The 23,927-nt window shown below is 40.1% G+C and overlaps 1 protein-coding gene across 2 annotated transcripts in view; it reads right to left on the bottom strand.

Annotated features, from left to right (window-relative positions):
* Positions 1–23,694, bottom strand: part of CSRNP2 (cysteine and serine rich nuclear protein 2) — an 82,059-nt gene extending 58,365 nt beyond the window's left edge. Inside the window, exons 1-2 of one of the 2 annotated variants that reach the window (XM_030195462.1) lie at positions 23,421–23,694; positions 4,782–4,885 (exon numbers count right to left, since the gene is read on the bottom strand). The gene's annotated coding sequence lies outside the window, so the exon portion shown is untranslated. The remainder of the gene's footprint in view (positions 1–4,781; positions 4,886–23,420) is intronic. The other variant, XM_030195463.1, reaches the window with a different exon arrangement.
* Between the last annotated feature and the right edge of the window lie 233 nt (positions 23,695–23,927).

The raw sequence follows: 23,927 nt of genomic DNA, 5'->3' as shown, positions 1-23,927 counted from the left end.
CTGCATGATGAACAACTCTTGTGGGTTACCTACTTATTTTATAACCCTGCCCTTACTGTATAATAATTTTATGACACTCTGCTGGACACCAGGTAACATTTTAATCGGGTATCGTACTATAAGGGTGTCTGAGTGATTTTAGAAGTGGTTGCTACCAACTGACACTGTGTTTATTTTAACATTTCATGGTTTATGTCTATCTAATAGCAACGTTGTAAGCGTCCCTTACTACTATGAACAGAATTGTGCTGCTGTCACCATCCCCCAGCCGTTCTCAATTTGCCACCCAGAAACCTAGATTCTTCACCACCTCTGCTTGGTTGACACAGCAGAAACTAAAATATAGGGCTCAGTCCCTCACCTAAGCAATTAACATCATGGCAATCAACAATGTTTCAGCTCTCTGGTTCTTACAAATACAGGCCTACATTCACACCCTGTTTCTCAATCATGTGCAGAGAGAGGTAACTACCTTAGATACTGCATGTCATAATTTTATGTTTCTTTACTATCTGGGTAAAAGAAAACTTTTATTGGGCCACATGTTCAACAGTAAAGACTCCCTGTCTTACGATCATCACACTTCTGATGGCCAGCCCCAAGAAAATACCCACCAATATTAATTCTTCCTGGTTCTCTTGCTCTCTCTCTCTCTCAACCCTTGCTAGCCTATTGGCTTTAAGGTACCAGAAAATGATACCATGGCAACAAAGTTGGCCTGAGTGAGAGCTCAGCCTGCCCACAGTACCCAGAAACAGACAAATGCCAGCTCCATCAAGCAACACAATGAACGTGCTTTGAGGTTCTTCTCTCACCTACATATGGCTAAGGACCACGGCTTCACTACCCCTGTGATTCCTTTCAAAGCTAGCGACACAGATCAAAATCATTAATAGATGGTGAAAGCATAAAACAAGCCCTCCTCACCAGTACCACACTTTTCCTTGCTTTGGTATCTTATATGGATAAAACTGAGTTAACTTATTCCACACCCTTGAATACATAATTACTATAAGCTATACTTACACAATGCTGGGTTCCACATTAAAAGTCACCACCCAGGAAAAATATTTTGGAGTCACTGTGAACAATACATTGAAATCCCCAGTTCAGTAAGCAGCGGTGATCAAATAAAGCAAATGTAATGTTAGGAATTAGTTGGAAAGGAATACAAGAATATACAGGAATATCTCTTGCTTAACTATACAAAGAAATTGCCTTGATTTTAGCTATCCATCAAATTATCCCAAACTGACACTGTACCAAGTATCTTGTTCCCATCACATATCTGCTCTTGTTCCTCAACTATATGGTAAGCCGGATTATAGAAATCTTTAGCGTCGTATCTATGTTATTTGAATGTTCTAATGCATGCTTAAGTGTATCATTAGTATTATGCTAACACTGTATTATATCTCTGGTATTTGAATTCCAGTGCTGTTAAATGTGTATATTTTTTATACTGTTTCACAGTAGTTCTATTAGGTTTCAATCTACTTTTTTCAAGTTTGCCTCGTTTATTGTACTTGTGTATATTCTTGGTTATTTTACTATTGTTATGCTGTTAACAAAATTGTAAGTTGTATGTTAAACTGTACCTGCTGTACACCGCCTTGGGTGAATCCCTTCATAAAGGCGGTATAAATCTAAATAAATAAATAAGCAAGCAAGAACATCATTATACCTCTTTTCAGATCCATAGTACAACCACATCTTGAATATTGTGCACTTCTGGTCACCCCATCTCAAAAGACAGAGTGAAACTGGAACAGATACCAAAAAGTGCGACAACCTCAAGGGAGGAATGGCTCTTTTATGAAGGAAGGCTAAACATGCGAACCCTTCTCAGCTTAGAGAAGAGATGACTTAGAAGGGATATGATAGAGACATAAAATCACAGGTTAATAGGAAATAACTATTTATGCCTTCAAACTGTATCAAGCAGGTTAGCGCATTTAAAACAAACCTGATATTTTTTCACTCAATAAGCAATCAAATCTGTGGAATTCAATACCAGAGGATGTAACCAAGGCATTTATCACTGCTGGGTTTAAAATGAGTTTGGACAAATTATAACCACCATCATTCTAATCCAGTGATTTGAAAAGAGACATGCGACTTCAATTTGAATCTGCAAGTATGACTAAACTTAAGTTCAGTGACATTTGAGTAGAAAGCATAAGAATATAGATCGTCTCTTCCAATGTACTTTCCTAGTGACCCGGATAGGCTACTGGGCTTGACAGACCTTGGGCCTGACCCAGTGTGGTATTATGTTCTTACAAAACCCTAGACATGCTCCTTCTTATACACATCCATTAAGCACTTGTCCATACACATTATACCCTATGAACTGTAGAAGAAAGCTCTCGTAGACACAATACAAATATTATGGTTAGCACTGGCAGAAAATCTGAGACTGTCACCACAACCAACATACTCTGGTTTACGAGTGTAATTTATTCCTGTCAAAATATGTCAAAGTAACCCTGTTTGGAGATGCTATCCTCATCAGACAGGATACCGATCTGGATGGACTATAGACCTGAATGAATGGGCAATTATTATGTATTTTACTGCATGGGATAGTTTTCAAAATGTGTTAATTTTTTTGCATAATATGACGGGAAATAAGCTAACTCATAAACCAAAGTACGCTGGGTACAATCTCAACTTCTCAGTTGTACTTAAACATCTCAAAAACCATGCAATATGATGTTCCTCAAACAGGATCTGGAGTATCCCCTAGTCAGTCTGATTTTCAAACTATCCATGATGAATATTTATTTTAGTTATTTATTATGATTTATTTACCGCCTTTTTGAAGGAATTCACTCAAGGTGGTGTACAGTAAGAATAGATCAAACATGAACAGGAGGCAATTAGATCAGTAAAAATATTTGAACAACAATACAAAGTATGGCATGATATACTACAACATAATATGTACTAGAACATAATAATTGGTAGTGAAGGGTAAGGCAAAGTTGTAACATATAGATGAGTAAGAAAGTAGGAAGAATTAGAAAGTAAGGTAATTGATTTGAAGAAAGTTGCATGTGAGGTCAGAGAGATGGTTACATATTATCTCTGCTAGGGTAGACGTGGATAAACATGTCCCGCTGCACTATGTGCAGCCCGAGTCAATCCTTGTGTGTGTGAGTGAGACTAACAATTTAGTTACTTCTTCCGTTAAAGGCTTGGCTGAAGAGCCAAGCTTTCACCTGCTTCCTTTCAGGCAATGAATTCCAGAGTGTGGGGGCTACTCCTGAGAAAGCTCGCTTGCAGGTATCACATCGTGTAATGTCTTTTGGAGAGGGTGTAGTTAGTGAAAGTCCTTGGGAGGACATAAGTGTCCTTGGCAGTGTGTGGAGGATCATCCTACTCTTCAGATACTCGGGCCCATTTCCTTTCAGGGCCTTGAAGATCAGACATAGAGTTTTAAATTTCACCCTGTATTGTACTGGTAGCCAATGAAGTTTTTGCAAAAATGGTGTGATGTGGTCACGTTGCTTGCAACCTTCTATGAGTCTTGCAGCTGCATTCTGAATCAACAGGAGCTGGTGTAGGCCCTTTGTAGTCAGACCATTGTATAGTGCATTGCAGTAATCCAGTCTTGATGTTACCATGGCATGCACAACTGGGATAAGATTTACCTTCTCGATGTAAGGAGAGAGGCAGCGTAGCTGTCGCAAATAGTAGAAGCAGCTCTTGAAGGTTGCTTGGAGTTGGGGAATCAGAGTAAGTGCTGAATCTAACTGTATTCCAAGGTTCCTGACTTGTGATTTGAGGGGGAGTTCTTACTTCCCAAAAGGGAATTTTGATGTCAAGTATGTATCCACTTGTGTTAGGTACCCAGAGAAGCTCGGTTTTACTTGGGTTCAGGCAAAGTTTGTTGTGTTTAGCCCATTCTTGAACTGATGTTAGACAAGTGATTAGTTTATTCAAGGCTGTAGGTAAGTCAGGTTCAATGGGTATGAGTAGCAGCACATCATCCGCATAGATGTAGAACTGAGTGTCCATTGACCGAATCAGCTCAGCTAGTGGCTTGAGGTAGATACTGAACAGAATAGGTGACAGTATTGATCCTTATGGTACCTCACAGGTCAGTGCTCATGGTGGTGATGAGTTGCTGCCAATCATTATGGATTGTTGCCTGTCTGATAGGATCTGAACCAGGCAAGTACTGTTCCACTGATACCTGTTTCTGTCAGTTGTGCTAGCAAGATATCATGATCCACAGTGTCAAAAGCTGCTGAGAAATCTAGCAGTTCTAACATCGAGGCAAATCCCTTGTCTCGGTTTCTGTGAAGATCATCTAGCAGGGATACGAGGACTGTTTCTGTTCCATTACTAGGTCTGAATCCAGATTGACATGGATCTAGCCAGTTACTCTTTTCTAGCCATTCATTAAGTTGAACACAGACTGTTTGTTCTATGAGTTTCCCTAGAAATGGGATGTTGAATACTGGCCTGTAACTTTCAAGTTTGTCCTGGTCAAGGTTTTCTTCAGCAGAGGGCGATAGATTTGTATACAACAGAGGCAGTGCATGCAATCTTTCATATACCTCAATGCTGGCCCTGCATAGCAAAGGTAACTGATATGGAGGAAGGAATGTCAACAGATCGGGTCAGAAACACTGGGGAACACAAGGGAGGGAGGAAAGAAAAACTGAAGTACCAGCCCGTTCATATCTTTTGCTGTTCCCCAGAATCTAGGTGCTCTAGGCAACCACCTAGTTCACCTAATGGAAGTGCTATTCCTGGTTTCAAAGATTTACCTCGGTATATGCGTGAGCTTGAGGTCAAAGGGACATCTCCACAGATACGGTGCCTTGTAAAAAAGAAGTCTTCGCACCCTTGTACAATTCTCACATTCTGCTGTCTAAAAATAAATAGGAGGTTTTTTTTTTTACTGATCTACAAAACAAACTGCATGCTTTCAACGTAAAAGGACAATTGTAGAAATACTCTAAAAAGTAATTAAGAATAAGAAACCAAAAAAGCACTGATCTTATTAAGTTTCACACCCTTTGTCATAGAACAACAGACATAGTTCAGTTTCCAAAACAATCTTAAGGTCCATAATAAGACAAATACAGCCCACTTGTGTCATTCACAGTAGTTGATTTGAATATGTCTGGATGAAGAATCAGGCTATTTCTGTTGTATGATGTGAATCTGAAGCAAAGGTCTAAACATGCTGAAGACAGAGCTACCAAACTCCAAAATAACATTTTTGAAAAGTACAGATTGAAGGAAGGCTATAAATTTGAATGCATTTAATATCTCTTGGGACATTCAAGTCCATCACCATAAAGTGGAAATAGTTTCACACCAATGAAACACTGCTTCCATCAGGCCATCTCTTCAAAGTCAGTTAGCCATGGAATAAGGAAAACTGCTGAAGAAGGTCCCTGTGAAGCTGAAGATTATGTTAAAACTACAGAGGGTTTTGGCCGAGACTGAGAAAAATAATGAAGATTCAACTATTTTAATATTACTCCATAAACATGGCCTGTATGGGAGGAGAACAGGAAACCACTTCTGAAGAAGAGAGATAAGATGAACTGAACAGTGTTTGCAAAGCAATGCATAAAGAGCACTGGTCACATATGGGAGGGCTTTGTAGTCTGATAAGACCAAAAAGTTCCACTTTGGAGTCTTGGACTCAATGAGAATCGATTATCTGTCGCATAAATCATAGTACATCATCCTGTCAACTCCATCTCTATAGTAAAGATAATGGTAAAAGCACAATATTGTGGAGACACTTTAAGCAGCAGAGACAGAGGTTTGGTTTACGAACATCAAAGGAATGATGGGCAATATAATGTCCATGCAGTCACAAAAGAGAGGGTATTACAGCATACAACACAGACAAAAAAGCAACACCGGGCCTTCAAGAAAGAGATAACAGCCGTCCTTTATTGTGAAAAAGACCCAACACGGGCTGTGTTTCGGCGCACAAGCACCTGCCTCAGGGGTCTAACATAAAAACACAGAGATATGATTATAAATCCAGACCACACAAATTAACATACATACCATAATATAATGGTTGAATTATAAAAACATAGAAACAATGTAAAATATAATAAAATGAATGAGGAACAGAATCTTGTCAGTGATAATCCAAAAATAGTTAAAATCAATATGTACAATCATGTGCTCGTTAAGAATCTATGTGTATTGACAAGATTGGATATATTCAAATGAAATGTGTATACGTACATGAATCTATGTGTATTGAAAATACATTATATTCATATATAATCTGTATATGTAGAGTAGAATTAGAATGGGTCTATAAAAAATATATGAAGTGTGAACTGTACATTTAAATAATGGTTTAAAATAAGGAATGAATACACATACATAAATGATGGAAGATGTATAATAAAACCTTGATAAAAAACATAAAAAATATTAAATAATTAATGATATAGTTCAAACACAAACTAAATTATAGAGAGCAGCAAAATTGAATTGAGCTCAAATAAAATATGATGCACTTATATTAATTGAAAAATCACATAGGTTGAACCATGTGTCATACTGTATGATAAAGTGCATAATTACACATATCCATGTAAAAGAATTAATGAACACTTCATGCATAATAAACAAACATAAATACATAAATTGTGAGTGTAAATGTAAATATAAAATATGGTGGAACATGAAAAAAACATTTTTAAGTTGTATGCTGTCAAAACATTATAAAAAATTTAAATAAAATCAGGACAAATGATATCACATACTATACTCTGTAAAAGACAAAAACATGTATCAATCAAGATGTTGATTATTCATAAAAAATTGTTTAAAACAGAACAAAATAGAATTGAGCTCAAATAAAATATAATGCACTTACAGTATATGAAAGAGAACATAGATTGAACCATATATCATGCTGTGTAATTACGCATAACTATATAAAAAAAATTCAATGAACACTTCATGTAATAAACGAGCATAAATATATAAAATAAAAAATATAAATATACATGTAAAATCTACATGTAAAATCTAATAGAACATGTCGAGATGAACACTGACAAAACATTGTAAACAGTTTAAATAAAATCAGAACAAATGATGTCACATACAGAAAAAACATGGATCATACTCTAGAGGGAGAATATTCATAAAGAGATTGTTCATAAAAAAACAGAAAGGTCAATTTCCATGTTGAGACCAGCAGGGGAAACTGTATTTAATTCAAAAATTGACCTCTGCGCCTGTTGCAGAAGCATCCTGTCTATATTATTACCTCTCCATGATGACTTTATAATTTTGAACACTAGAAAGTACAGATCAGAGAAGTTGTGTGAATGGTCATTGCAGTACTGAACCAATGGTGCTGTTACGTTATGTCTCCAGATATTGCTTCTGTGTTCAATGATCTTGGTCTTAATTTTTCTAGTGGTCTTCCCCACATAGATCATTTCACAAGGATATAGAATTAAATAAACTACTCCTTCGGTGTTGCAATTGGAGGAGTGTTTGAGGGGATATGCCTTTCCTGTTTGAGGATGGATGAATGCTGTAATGGTCATTGATGAGGGGCATACGGAACAAGAGCCGCAAGGTTTGTGGCCCATGCATGAAGGTGCTGTGGATGGTGCGACAGGAAGAGCTGATGGTGCTATGATTTCTTTAATATTCTTACTGCGTGTATTGGCCACAGTGAGCCATTTGTCCTGGAAACAATGATGGCCCTTGAGAATATGCCAATGTTTACGTAGTATTTTTTAAATATCTTTGGAGAGATTGGAGAACTTCAGACTGCATACAATATCTGGGTTTGTCCGTTTTTCATGTTGTGTCAACAAGTCTTCTCTGTCTGCAGCTTTGGCTTTGCAAATGCCCTGAGAGATGCATTGTTCAGGATAGCCTCTGTCTCGAAATCTCTGGGCCACAGGCTTTGTTTGATGTTCAAAATCCTGATAATTGCTACATAATCTTCTTAATCTCAGAAATTGGGATAGTGGTAAGTTCTCCTTGAGATTTCTATTGTGGTAACTTTGAAAATGGAGATAGTTGTTCTTGTCCGTTGGTTTCTTGTATATTGTGGTATTAAAATTATAAGTGTCCTTTTGGATTAGAATGTCCAAAAAAGGTATTTCTTTATGATCATATTGCATAGTGAACTTAAGATTACTGTCTAGGGTGTTGATCCACATGTGAAATTCCTGTAATTTGTCAATGGAGCCCTTCCAAAGCACAAGGATATCATCAATGTATCGTTTCCAAAACCGAAATTCTTCTTGATACGGATGAGACTCAAGGTACAAGTGCTCAAAGGAGGCTACAGACAGTATGGCAATATCTGGGGCCATGCTAGCACCCATAGTAGTTCCTTTAATTTGTTTAAAGAATTTCCCTTGGAAACAGAAATAATTTTCTTGGAGTGCTATGGATGCTAGTTGGACGATAAAGGATGTGGGTATGCGAGTGTTAGTGTCCCTGTCATTTAACACATCAGTGATAATTTTCAATGCCTGTTGTTGAGGAATATTGGTATACTGTGATTCTAAATCTGAAGTGACTAGAATAATATCAGTCAGATCACCATCAAACTCATGAAGCAAATTTATTGCATGTGAGGAGTCCCAGACATATGATTTAACCGGAGGAGCCATAGGTTTTAAGAAAATCTATAAAATCTGAGAGTTGTTCAAGTATGGAGCCTATCCCAGAAACTATGGGCCTACCTGGAGGGTTGACAAGTGTCTTGTGTATCTTCGGAAGTGTGTATATCACCAGAGTGATGGGGTGGAGTGTTGTAAGAAAATCCTTCTCTTTGATGGTTAAAAATCCAGACTCAAAACCAAAAGATACCCAAAAATCGATTTCATGTTTGAGTTCCTCAGTGGGGTCCTTGTCTAATTGGAGGTAAAATTCCTCATTGGATAACTGTCTTACTATTTCAGCAATGTAATCGATAGTGTTCATGACAACAATTCCACCTCCTTTGTCAGCAGGTTTGATGGTAATCTCTTGATTACTCCTAAGATTCTTGAGTGCAGTGTTTTCATCTTTTGTTAAATTGTGGAACATTCTTTTTTTCTGTTTTTCCAGATTATTGATATTGCATAATACACATTGTTTGAATGTCAAAATCAGAGGATCCGTGGGTCCCTGAGGAATCCATTTGGAGGGGCGTTTGACCATGGAGTGGTCATTGTAGTTAGATTCAATCCCAACAAAGAAATGTGTAATCTTGAGCTTCCTTTCGAATTTGAATATATCAATCCTCGTCTGCAACGGGACATAATGGTTAGTTGGTACACATTTAAGGCCTTTTTTAAGAACTGGTAATTCTGTATTTGATAATTCAGTATTTGAAAGGTTAATTATGGGTATGTCAGTCTCCTGTATGATGGGCGTCGTTGGTGGCCTACATTTCATGCTCTCCCTCTTCCTCTGAATTCCATCCTGTGATAAGGTTGGAAGTCCCTTTCCATCCTTCTGTCTGTCCATCCATTTTGGAGATGTAGTCCCCTTTCTCTTCCTCTGTTCCTGTCGTCCCAAAGTTTGTCTAAAAAACGGGTAGGGGCCACGTCTTTGTCTTGTATAATTGTAGAATTGTTGATGGGTGTGGAACAGGGGGAAGTAAAGAGTTCATCAGAGTCATTCCGTGTTCTCTTACGTGCTCTTTCTGTATTCGTATCTGAAGTACTGGCTCGATCATTTTCAGTTCTCCGTGGCCACTTAGGAATCTGTACTGGCCTATCCTTGTACAGACTGAAGGAAGGCTATAAATTTGAATGCATTTAATATCTCTTGGGACATTCAAGTCCATCACCATGAAGTGGAAATAGTTTCACACCAATGAAACACTGCTTCCATCAGGTCATCCCTTCAAAGTCAGTTAGCCATGGAATAAGGAAAACTGCTGAAGAAGGTCCCTGTGAAGCTGAAGATTATGTTAAAACTACAGAGGTTTTTGGCCGAGACTGAGAAAAATACTGAAGATTCAACTATTTTAATATTACAACATAAACATGGCCTGTATGGGAGGAGAACAGGAAGCCACTGCTGAAGGAGAGAGATAAGATGCGCTGAACAGTGTTTGCAAAGCAATGCTTAAAGAGCACTGGTCACATATGGGAGGCTTTGTAGTTTGATAAGACCAAAAAGTTCCACTTTGGAGTCTTGGACTCAATGAGAATCGATTATCTGTCACATAAATCATAGTACATCATCCTGCCAACTCCATCTCTATAGAAAAGATAATGGTAGAAGCATAATATTGTGGAAACACTTTAAGCAGCAGAGACAGAGGTTTACGAACATCAAAGGAATGATGGGCAATATAATGTCCAAGCAGATCTTGGAGAAAAACCTGTTCCAGTCTACCATAGACCTGGGACTGGGGAAAAGATTCATTCAGGAGCACAATGACCCCAATTAAGCACAAAGCAAAAGCAATAATGAAGCATCTCAGCAAGAAGAAAGTGAATGTGCTTGAGTGACCCAATCAAGACTAAGACCTGAATGAAACAGAAAATCTATGGTAAGCCTTGAAGACTGCAGTCCACAGATGATCACCAGTCAACTAAAGGAGTTTGAGCTAATCTACCAAGGAAAGGGCAATGTGCAAAGTGGCAAAAAAGACTTATGCAATTACAACTTTAGTTACTTAATCTTACTTAGCTTTTGAACATTTCTACAATTGTTCTTTCAAGCTGAAAGTGTACAGTATGGTGTGTAGATTAGTGAAACAAATGCCTACATCAGTGCATTTTGAACGTGAAAACACAAGCAAGGATTTGAAGATTTTTACAATGGCTCAAAAGCAGGACTGGCTCAGTCTATCCCTGATGACCTAGGAGTTATCTGGTAACCCACTATCAGTGACATGAGTAAGATATATAATGAAATTTGGCTGGTTCACAATGCAGTGATGTCAAACAATTAATGCACTCCCTAGACCAGTGGTTCTCAATCAGGGTGAGGCACCAAAAATGTTTACAAATGGCAAGCTTGTTCTTTTCAAAATAGACACATGGGCATGATGACTGAGGAATGCAGGAAGCCATGTATTTGAAATCCCTGTTGCATCTTCCTGACCTTGCTTCCTTCTAGCCCTGACTGGAAACACAGGATCCTGGCTTGCTCTCCTCCTCTGAATACTGATCACTGGGTGTAGAGGGTAAGCCTGAGAGCGTTGTCACGGCTGAAGGGTGCTGAGAAAGAGGAAGCATTGGCATATGTGAGGAAAAGAACTAGCCAGCTGCATTACCAAAAGGACACCCCACCCCCCACCCTGTGACAGCCCACTGTGCACTGCCACATATGAGAACCTTGTATGTTTGATATGGCACAAGAGGAAAAAGGTTGAGAACCATTGACCTAGATCAATAGCTGCCAGAATATGCAAGGCCATCGGTATGGAAGTAGAGTTTCAGCTACATACTGTTAGTCTTAATATGAGATTTTAGCATCTTATTACACTCTTCCCCACTTTTGGGAGGTAAATAAAACATTAGTAACTTTGTAAAAGAAGAAGCCTCCACTAGCCTTTTAAGAAAAGACCATGCCAGTCACTAGCTAGCAACATCAGTAATCAGGCAAACAAAAGAGAGAAGAAAAGTATATTTGATAGGATTTTGCATGCAATATATTTAATAGACAATGGTATCTGTCATGCTGTTGAGTAGCTTTTTATCAGTTATTGCCTCCATGTGGCTTCACCTCCCAAGAGTGCACTGGCCATTCCCTTGCAACAGTGTGAGCAGCCATTTCTGAAAAAGTCACACGTGGCACTGGCCTCCAGCTAGTTCACAGTCTGTGTGCATACGATGCCACCGATAACCAATCTAATATGTAAGAACCATTAAAAAACAAGATAAAAAAAAACCATTCTATACAAATTCAGTGCTTAGGAAGCCTCAACTCAACTGGCCATACAAAGTTACAAGTAACAAACAAAAACAGATCAATTTTATTATCCTTCCCTGGAGATTTCTGTGTTTTTTCCACTAAGTGGGCCTGATGCAGTCGCAAAGCAAATTGTTTACTTATAGCTACAAAGAGAGGTTCTTCAAGCAGACCAAACCATTTTATAACTGAAGCTGGTGTGAACAAAACCATGGTTTGTAAAAAGAACCCTGGCACTTCATGAGGCTGACTCTGTTTTGGCTCTAGGCACAGCCGGTATCAAGAAAATCCAGTCTCCGCCGCTCACATGAACATATTGGAAAGCAGCAAAAAGAGCAACCAAGACCACCTGACTCTAGCATATTTGAAGTCATTTCTGAATCTCTGGCAGCCATGTAAAGCTTCACACTAAACAACCGAGGCCAGAAAGAAACAATGACCTGAAATGTTTCTCTTGTAACTGAATCCATATTGAAAAGTATAAAATGGACTTTAAAGACATTTCAGCTGTGTAATTGCGTCTTACAGCTTGAAATGAGTCAACAACACAGCTCTGGAGGCTAAGTTTCTACAAGTGGCATTTATCTGAATAATCAGTCCTTAAAAAAAAAATTCACGTTTTAATAATGTGCTTCCTGTAATGGAATTCAATACTACAATAGCTGAAACCAAACTTTTCATGTCACTGTAGAAATACTACCCCAGCATACAATATTATATATACAGTATATGCAGTATGTACATACACACATATTGATATTTAAAACCAATTCTGGTTCAAAAATCAGACACAGAAGATAAGTCCCGATTCATTTACAATTAGTTCACAAAAATGGGGACCAGTCTTTTTCTAACCTTTGCTCACTGTAGCCTTGACCATCGAGCTTGGCCACAGCCATTGTCCAGGAGGCAGAGGACTATCAGTGATTCTGCTTGAACTAAGACTAGCTCACTCAAACCTATGTCTAACTAGTTCCTTCCTCCAACACAGCAAGATAAATTATGGAATAGAGTCAGATATGCCTTCTAGTGCATGTCACCATGGTGTAAACAACCCAGACAACAGAAGATGGAGCGAACCTCAGCCAAACTGTTACAGGCCAGCTCCAATAGCATTGCGCGATTTGCCAGGGATATGCCTACACCCAGCTGACACCATCATTTAAAACAGCACAATACCTGAGAACTGGCCAATATAACCCAATTTTTACAAAAAGTATCTGGGCTGACCTAGGAAACTATAGACCGTGAGCCTGAAATCTGTGCTCAACAAAAATGGTCTAGAATTGTTCCTCCTCTTGTTCGCTCCTGAACCAGCTGCTCCATAAAGTAGTCCTTGATTTCATCAAGGAATTTCACCACCCTAGCATGCCCTGATGTTACATTAACTCAGTTAATATCGAGGTAATTGAAATCAACCATTATTATTGCGTTCCCCAGTTTGTTAGTTAGTCTCCCTAATCTCTGAAAACATTTCTACATCTGTCTGTTCATCCTGGCCAGGTGGACGGTAGTACACGCCTATCACTGTCCTTTTCCTCTTTATACATGGAATTTCAATCCATAGGGATTCCAAGATGTGTTTCATATCTTGCAGAATTTTTAGTCTATTCGATTCAAGGCTCTCCTTAACATACAATGCTACCCCTCCACCAATTCGATCTACCATATCACTTCGATATAATTTGTATCCTGGTATGACAGCGTCCCACTGGTTATCCTCCTTCCACCAAGTCTCAGAGATTCTTATTATATCTATATTTTTCATTTAGTGAATTATATTCTAACTCTCCCATCTTATTTCTTAGGCTTACCATAACAGGACTCCGTAAGCCACATTGAACCTGCAAATGGGTGGGAAAATGTGGGATACAAATGCAATAAAATAAATAAATTTGCATGTAGACATTTCAAACTATGGTTCTTGTTCCTATTTACATCTTGCTCAGCAGTTGACAGTAATAATGTACAATCTTGAAAATCTGCTTTTTATTTAGACACCTGGGGGTGCATTTTCAAAGCACTTAGCCTTCCAAAGTTCCATAGGTTTCTATGGAACTTTGGAAGGCTAAGTGCTTTGAAAATATGCCTCATAGCCTCCCAAAGTTCCATATAAACCTATGGAACTTAGCCTCCCAAAGTGCTTTGAAAATATGCCTGTATGTAACTTTGTAAATCTAACTGCTTTGAAAATACGCCTCCTGGCTTACTATGGTCTCTATTGCAACCTCACTATTGGAATGCCCTATCTTCCCTGTTTTGGTGATATCTTTGAAAGATACCTTATTCCAAACAATGCACTTTTGAGAGACTGTCGGCCTTCTCCCAGTTTCTAATTTAAAAGCTGCTCTATCTCCTTTTTAAATGCCTGGTCCCACCCTGGTTAAGGTTGAGCCTTTCCTTTTGGGATAGGATTCCCCCCATCCCCAGAATGTTGCCCAGTGGAGTCATTGTGGAAAATACATTAAACATTTTCCGCCCAATGTGTCACAGCTGCTAAGAAACCAAATTGAATGTTAGGGATTATTTGAAACGGGATAAAGAACAAAACTGAGAATATTATGCCTCTGTACAGGATTCCAGCGCATCTGCACCTTGAATATGGTGTGCGGTTTTGGTCACCCCATCTCAAAAAGGATATATAACTAGAAATGGTTCAGAGAAGGATGACCAAAACGACAAAGAGGATGGAAAACTTCCCTTATGAAGAGGCTATACGTTAGGGCTTTTCAGCTTGGAGAAGATATGATAGAGGTTTATAAAATCATGCGTGAGCTGAACAGTATTATAGGGGACAGTTGTTACTCATTTAACACTGAACAAGAGAACAATCTGAGAAACTAACCAGCAAATTCAGAAGTTATTTTGGACACAACGTATAATTAAGCTTTGGAACCTGTTGGCAGAGGATGTGGTCAAGACAACTTAACATTGCAGGCTTCAAGAGAGATTTGGACAGGCTCCTGGAGAAAATGTCATAAAAATATTAGCCATCACTAATCCCTTTTAATCAGCTATGAGAAATAGATCACTGGTTTGGGATTGGATAGGTTCTTGTGACCAGGACTAGCCGCTGGCAGACCTAGTCCATTAAGCTCAGTGTTCTGTCTCCAACACAGCGTGGCTTTTTTTTTTGTTTGTTTTTTTGTTACATTTGTACCCCGCGCTTTCCCACTCATGGCAGGCTCAATGCGGCTTAGGTACTTATTTGTACCTGGGGCAATGGAGGGTTAAGTGACTTGCCCAGAGTCACAAGGAGCTGCCTGAAGTGGGAATCGAACTCAGTTCCTCAGGACCAAAGTCCACCACCCTAACCACTAGGCCACTCCTCCACTCCTATGTTCTCTACTGTCCACACCCTTGCCTCCCTCTATTATTATTTTTATTATTTCTTACATTTGTATCCCACATTTTCCCACCTATTTGCAGGTTCAATGTGGCTTACATAGTGCTGGAATGGCATTTGCTGTTTCCGGTGTGAACAAATACATTGTGCTGTTGTGGTAAGATGAGGTTTATGTGGCAAAGTCACAGAGTAGTCGTGATGCGGAGGAGTAGTGTTGTGATCATACATGCTTTGGTTTTCTTGTGTAGCCAGGGTCTGTCTTTTAAGTTCGGTCAGGATGCTATGCCTTTTTGAACAGGGTGGTTTTTAGTATTTTCCGGACGTTTAGGTGGTCGTAGGTTGTTTTCACTGCTTTTGGTAGCGCATTCCACAGTTGTGTGCTTATGTAGGAGAAGCTGGATGCATAAGTAGATTTGTATTTAAGACCTTTGCAGCTTGGGTAGTGTAGGTAGAGATATGATCGTGTTGAATTGGAGGCGTTTTTGGTTGATAGGTCGATTAAGTCTATCATGTATCCTGGGATATTACCATAGAGAATTTTATGAACCATGGTGCAGATTTTAAAGGCGATGCATTCTTTGATTGGGGGCCAGTGTAGTTTTTCTCGGAGGGGTTTTGCATTTTCGAATCGCGTTTTTCCAAATATGAGTCTAGCTGCCGTGTTTTGAGCAGTTTGAAGTTTCTTTAAGGTTTGTTCTTTGCATCCTGCATAGATTCCATTGCAGTAGTCTAGTTGGCTTATCACCATTGATTGTATCAGATTGCAAAAGGTATCCCTCATGAAATACTGTTTCACGCGTTTGAGCTTCCACATTGAGTGGAACATTTTGTTTGTAGTGGACTTTACTTGGCTCTCCAGTGTTAGGTTACGGCCTATTATGACACCAAGAGGCTTATTTTCAAAGCACTTAGCCTCCCAAAGTTCCATAGAAACCTATGGAACTTAGCCTCCCAAAGTGCTTTGAAAATATGCCTCCAAGGATTTTCAGGTTGTCTGAGATGGGGAGGGTGTGACCTGGGGTGTTGATGCTTGTGGGGTTGTCCATGTTGTGTTGGGACGAGAGAACAAGGCAGTGTCTTTTTTCTTTGTTGAGTTTTAGTTGAAATGCATTGGCCCATAATTTCATGATATTTAGGCTTAGCTCGATTTTGTTGGCGATTTCTTGCAGTTTGGTTTTGTAAGGGATGTAAATTATTACATCGTCTACGTAGATGAAAGGGTCGAGGTCTTTATTTATTTTTTTGTTACATTTGCACCCCGCGCCCTCCCACCCATGGCAGGCCCAATGCGGCCCACATGGGGCAATGGAGGGTTAAGTGACTTGCCCAGAGTCACAGGAGCTGCCTGTGCCTGAAGTGGGAATTGAACTCAGTTCCTCAGTTCCCCAGGACCAAAGTCCACCACCCTAACCACTAGGCCACTCCTCTGGCTAGTGGGATCATCATTAAGTTGAAGAGGGTCAGTGATAGCGATGATCCTTGTGGTACTCCACAGTTTGCTTTCCATGGTTGTGACTCTGGGCAAGCCACCCAACCCTCCACTGCCCCAGGTACAAATAAGTACCTGTATACAATATGTAAGCCGCATTGAGCCTGCCATGAGTGGGAAAGCGAGGGGCACAAATGTAACAAAAAACAAAAATAAAATAAATAAGTTTGAGTTCGACTTTACTTGATATGATCTTGTGGTTAGGAAACCTTTAATCCAGCTGAGTATGTTTCCACTGATCCCGAACTTTTCTAGTAGACTTATTAATATATTGTGGTTTACCATGTCGTACTTGCTCGACATGTCGAATTGAAAGAGGAGGATGCTTTTGCCTATTGCTATTTCTTGTTTGAATTTGGCTAGAGGCTGCCTGTCACCATAGAGTGGCAAATGACAGGGTGGCATCACTGAGCCACCATCCATCTGCTCAGAAATACAGAGAATCAGGACTTCAGACTCCGTCATAATCTTCACAGGATGCTGTAGACAGAAAGCTGAGCTTAATGGACTAGGTTCACTGCAGCATAACAGCCCTTCCAACTGCTGTTACTGCCATTAGCAACAGTCCAAGGACTTCCCTGAGAACACAGAAGCTTCAAATGGTTTTGCCTCACTACCAGCTATTGACATTAGGCCTTAATTTTACTGAGAAATTGGAAATACAAGTCCATGGATGCAATGGGAGTGAAATAAGATTGCTTCAGGGTGACCCTTGAGGAGCTATCTGGTTAATTAAAGGAGAGAAAACCATCAAATAATAAGCCCTAAAACTTCAGCACCCCTCTATTCTCCAGGTCTTCAACTCACTCTTCTAACCCTACCCTTTTCAGCCTGTTGATTTCCAAATGTCAGTGCAGAACTGGTTCAAAGCATAGGCAAAGGCGGCAAATGCCTAGGAGGCTGATACAATTAACTCTGCTAACCTTAGTGTGAGTTATTTTGGGTTAGTAGCAAGAAGCACTAAACTGAACCATCTTAGAACAATGGGCATGGAAATGTGTTTAATCAGCTGCATATTGAATTACTTTTGATGTAATAAATGTACGATAAGTTTTGGTGTGTTTTTTTTCTACTTCCTATTTAGTACGGAATCTTATTTATAAAAGATTTCTAGTCCTCTCAATCCACAATTCTAGGTGGGGTACAAGCCAACATAAGCCTTTTCTTAATCTCGTTTCCCATATAGTCCTGCATAATTATGCTCTCACCTATCTACCCTTCATTATTTGTTTGTACTTGAGATAGTCTAAATATCTGGTTACTTACTGCATGTGTATTAACTTGCTTCTTGAACTTATTGTTATATTCTGTACATTATGTTTTATGCACTTTATTGTTCGTTTGCAAGTCATATTGAACTTGAATTTATCTCGGGCTAATGTGGGGTATAAATGTCATGAATGAAAATGAATAAATATAGCAAAAACAAATACAATAATTCCTGGAGGTGGAGTAACATTTTGACTTCAATGGGAATCAACTAGACGTTTAAAAATTGGGCTGAGATAGCCAAGTTAGACACTCCAGGAGAAGGGACTCCTGACTTGGACCTTGAATTGGGAGTCTGTAAGTCCCCAAGTACCCTAGGATCTTGACTCAAGGATGTCCTGCAGCCCAATTCCAGGATCCCACATCCCCTAACCCCCACTACTCAATGATGCAACTGTTCCCCTACTGAAACTCCATCCACTTACCAAGCCATCCTCACCCAGTCTAAGAAAGTTGGTGGATAGGCAGGAGGTGGATTGGTGAAGGATTAGGGGTTAGATAGGTGGGTGTCTGTGGGAACAGATGAGTGCAGAGCATTTTAAAATGGAGGTGGGTTAGTAGCTGTTTCCCAATTTATTGTACAGGGCTATAAGAAGCCAAGCTCTCTACTATGATTAGCTTTAATCTATGAATGCTCTATTTGGGAAACAATGTTGAATTGGTCACATTTTCATATATATTGGCTGTTATTGTTCCAGATTTGGTACAATTCAATAAAAACAGATTTGCACTAAAATGGAGGTGCAGGCTTTGTGGATCAGCATGTTAATGTCGGTTTGTGAAATTCTCTGCTCAGGGTCTTCCTGTCTCAGGGTCATTTTGGACTGCATCAGAGAGTCTCCAAGTCAGTGGTTTGAGGTACTAGTTAAAACCCTACCAACATGTTAACCTTTGACACTAATATGGAACTTAAATTTCATGGGTACTTTACTTCCATTGCAGCATAGCTTTGTTTTTGTTTTTTACACATTACTTCATATATACAGTAGCACAGATTTTTCTTTTTAATGCAGTGCACTATGCACCTCATTACAAAGTAAAAATTAATGTGAACAGCTTGTGTGAAAGAGGAGCTGTTATTTAGCACATACTTATTATACTGGCCCCAAAGTCAGGCAGGGGTTCAGTTTAATACACTTACTTTTTGTATTATCTCTTTCTGAGCCAGTTTGCACATCAGGCAGACCAACACATCTCCCATACTTGTGTTTCATCAACTGCTTACTACAGAAGCATAAATTTTTGAATTTTTTGTTTACATTTTCCAGTAGATGTATGCTTATGATCAATTTTGAGAAACGTGTTTTTTTTTTTTTTAAGGAGCTGCTTATCTCTCTATTTTTCTCAGCTCCACACTAGTAAGGGATATATCTCCAACCTTGGATTCATTGGTAAACTTCCACACCATGCCTCATGTTAATTTTGTTTAGGCTATTTGTCAGCAACTATTGGCTTTGGTTTTCTTTTGTTTTGGGTTTTTTCTCTCTTTTTTTTTTTTGGCATATTAGTGTTGATAAACTTTATTCTATTTTCCTAGAAGAGTGCCTGCCTGCCTCCCTCCCACAACATATGGGCCAAGTACAGGGCTGGCTTAACATATGAACCAGGGCGCCAGAGATAAAGAGTGCCAAACGCTTGAGCCTGTGACATCATTGGCCCTATAGATTAAGCTGGTCCAGGGCTTTCTCGGTGGCGTTTTGTGTGCAGGGAAAAAAAGAAGAGTAGGCAACCCCCTTCCTAACTCTGTCTCAGGCAACATTCCCCCTTCTACTTTTAAAGGCAATTTTCCCCTCTCAAACACAGATAGCGTTTCACTTAACGCTACCCGCATCAGCCCCAGCACCTTCCTTCTGCCGCGCCCCGGCCCCTCCTTTGACATAACTTCCTTTTTCCACAGGGGTGCAGCAAAGGAAAGGTGCAGGGGCTAATGCGAGTAGCATCAGGTGAAATGCTGTCAGTATTCAGGAGGGGAAACCTGCCTTTAAAAGGTAGGCTGGGGGCAGGGCATGCCAATGGGAGGGCATCAAACCAAAAGTTGGCTCAATGGCCCTGACTGAGTACTAGACCGTGTGATCATTAAAAAAAAAAAATTGCTATTATTCCCTATTGCTCTCTGTTTCTGTTACAAGAATGCTTCTCACAATTGTAATGATATTTTCATGTTTACTACACCACCTTTCCAATGATATAGAATCAGTTTACAACATAAAAGTAAAAATGACAATACATAAAATTTTCAATACAGAGAGTAACTGAACATACTAAGCAAAAGATCCCTTCTTCTGCTGAATCCCACTCATTCCCATCAATATCAGTTTCACTCTAACCAATGGCCTGGACAAATAAGGCCTTAAGGAGTCTGCTCTGACTGTGCCTCAGCCACTAGCACACAGGCTATGAGTTGGCGTGCTTTTGCAATATGCTGCATCCTACCAGCTTTGGCAGGCTTTCTACTAGGACAGAAATTCCACACGTAAGCAAAAGGGGGGACTGTAAGTATTTAGACATTGGAAGCTGCTGCCACTGCTAAAAGATGGCTCAGGGCAACCTGGCAAAGTCTGAAAAACTGTCACACAGGCAAGGGGCTGGAGGGTTTGCAGACTTGTGGGAGTATGGTAAAAAAGTATTTTTTTTCTAAATCAGTTCTGTAAAGGTAATTTGATTTTCTGCATTTTCTCATGGACTGTGACAGGGAGATGTCTAGTGGTTAGAGTTCTTAAAAAAAAAAATCAAGAAATATCTTTAACATATGAGTTCAAGACTCTTCTGCTATTTAACCCAAGAATGCTACACCCTTCAACTTGCAATACCTACCCCCACCCCTTGAATTAATACAGAATTACATAAACAAAAATTTTCTTTAGTTGATAAAACTGGCCACAGCAGCTTTAAACATAAAGCTTTAGCCAACATGTTATCCCCATTTTCCCCCACCAGCCAAAAGAAGGTAAACTGACCGTGTAACAGCACTATAGTGAGTAGAGAGATCCAGCAGTGGCCCAACAGAAGCTCGCTATTCAAACGCTGCCACTGACAGCAATGAACACTAGCCACGCCATACTGTATGCCCCACCTCTTTTTTGTGCTTTCCCCAGACCATTCCTACTGATTGCTGTCCAAGTTTACATTACTAAAAGTCCTAAAAGTTAGGACTATAACACCATTAAAGTGAGTCTGCAGAGATAAAGAATGAGGAGTGTAGCGAATCGGTAGGGAACGGGAATGCATCAACAATAGGGAATGCAAATGAGCTACTTGGTGTAGCTCAGTTGCATTCACTATTTTCCTCAGTTGCCAGTCGGAGAATCAGGATGTCCCTTTCGATTATGCACCTCTTCCTGGTCTCTTCAGCCAATCAAAGCGGGTTTAGCTGGCTGTTGTCAGCGAAACGTGCTCTGATTGGCTGAAGAGACCAGGAAGAGGTGCATAATCGAAAGGGACATCCTGATTCTCCGGCAACCAGGAAAATAGAAAAATTTTGCTGTGGAGGGGTAAGTGGCACGGCGAAGACAATATAGAAGGGTGAAAAAAAGGGCAGAGCAAAAAATGGCGAAAAAAAAAGACGTCTCTCACAAGCGCAGGGAGAGTACTTCCATAAACGACGCCCCTCACATGCGCTCCCTGCTTTTTTTTTCTTTTTTTACCTTTTTTGGGGGGCCCTTTTCCTTTCCGATTCCCTCACAAGAGCCCCAACGAGAGGTGCAGACCTCCCGTTAAGGTTCCTACGGTAAGGGAATCGGAAAAACGGTAGTGCATCTCATTATAATGGGCTACAACGGTAGTGCAGCTCATTATAATAGCTTTTGAATAATTTGCATTCCGTTTTCGTTGCCTGCTACCGTGGCAGGGAAAATGCCCTTAGTGCATGCCCCCGGTAAACTACTTGCGTTTTAAACTGGCTGGAACCAGTTTAAAACACAAGTTGTGGGCTCGTTAGGTTTAGTGCATCTGGCCCTTAGTCCTTTATTGATGTCATGAGTGCAGATATTCTCTCTTGAGGACAGCAAGAGACCTTAAAAGCCAAGGTCCAGAAGGAGTTTTGGGATTCAGCTCACAGCAGCTTACATTCAGGTGCAGTAGGTTATTTTCCTGTCCCCAAAGGACTTACAATCTAAGTTGTACCAAGTGGCTTGCCTAAGATTACAGACAAGCTGATGCAATTGCTGCTCCTAAAGGACAGAGTATCTGTTTACCATACATAAGAAGCACGTTCATCTAGCTACAGCCTGTAAGATCTATCAATAGAGACCGCACCACAAAGCACTGGACCCCTAACTGCATATCCTTCTGCTGCAGTGAGATCCTGACCCCTTTCAGAGCTACAGTCCTCCTCTCGGGCCTTGCTAATCAGACTGCATCGCCTTTCCAAAGCTGGATCTAAGCACAAACTCAGGCTTTAAACGTCACATGTCCTAAATTTTAAGTGGGGTTACAGAGGCTGGAAGATTTAAAGTCCTCTAGTTTAAAGATGTTCGGCCCTTTTAAGGCAGCAGGGTGGCTGGTCGGCTCCTTCCTGCAGCTCCTTCCTGCTTCAGGTCTCACAAGTTGTGCGTCATTGCTGCTCAGCCCCCACCATTACCCGGTCTCCCCTCAGCCCGGGGCCACTAGCTTGCCAGTGCCAACCACCATCGTTTCAGGCAGCGCCATAGGCCAAGCCCCAGGGGAGGGGAAAGGGAGGGGCTGCCCGCAGCCCTTCTCAGCCAGCCCCCTTTAACAAAATAAAACTGATGATGAGGGCTAAGGCTACACTCGAGCTAACACGTGCCTAAGATCATGAAAAGTGAAAGACTACCCGGGTCAATACCATGCGCGCACACAAGCAAATCTGATTTCTCCCAAAATCGAAAAGTTAAAGGGGTACGAGCTCAAGTTATACAGAGGGACCCTCCCGCCCACAATTTCCAGCCTAACTTTCAGGAAACTGACAATTATTATCCTATAGATCTGAGAGAGTGGAACCTTTGCACTTTCAGTCCTTAACTATGTACTAACAATGACGGTTCAGTATCTGTCATATCTCAATAGAAATGTTGGAGATCTTGCAATCAGAGAAATCTTTCAACAGCCACTTTAAATATACAACAGGATTCCTAGCTTTTTCGCCCCTTCTCCTTGGTTTGCACCAATATGGAAGGAAGAAAAAATGGAGGGGGAGGTTGCTGTGGATCTGCAACCGGAATTCACTGATCATGCATTTATGAAAATGGGAGAAATGCATTCAGAAGCTAAAACATCCCCTAATGCCAACACTGCAAAGGCCTTGCAATGAAACGAAATGCATTAGATCGATGTACCGAAATTAAGCATGCCTAGCCAGGGATGACTCGAGTGTGGTGAAAAGATCTGGTTTAAAGAGCTGAAGCTTAATTCACCAGACGCACAATTCACATACAGAAATAAAAGATAAAATAAATATTTCAGTACCTGCTTGGTTAAGCGACCTCTCCCCCAAAGTAGCTTTTTCTTTTCCCTCCTCAGTTCTTTTCTCCAGTGATCAGAAAAAGGATTTGGATGGGAAATTTTTGAAGGGCGAGTCCTGGCGGAGAGCTTGGGGGGAAAAGGCTCCAGATGAGGAGAGGTTTAAGCAGCAAAATCGTCTAATATTGGGGAATGAAGGAATCCTTCCAATAAATAAATATATACAAGGAATAAATAATTCCAAGGATCCTATCCTTGGTTTGTTTATTGCAACAATCTTATAGTTGTTAAAATCGAAACCGAGGCGCCCAGATCTTTGCAGAAAGAAAAGGAAAGCAAAACACCTTTTTAGCTTTATTTTCTGTCTCTTCCTTCCGATTGACGATTCTGACATTTATTAACATATATAAACAAATAGATCTTTTATTTTGTACCTTGTGAATCTGCCAACGAAGGAGGTAACGTTATTGCATTTTATTTTAGGAGAAGCCTTTTTTGTTTGCTTTTTTTTTT

This window comes from Microcaecilia unicolor, chromosome 3, assembly GCF_901765095.1.
Source record: "Microcaecilia unicolor chromosome 3, aMicUni1.1, whole genome shotgun sequence".
NCBI lineage: Eukaryota > Metazoa > Chordata > Amphibia > Gymnophiona > Siphonopidae > Microcaecilia > Microcaecilia unicolor.
This window is presented reverse-complemented; position numbering and strand designations above follow the sequence as displayed.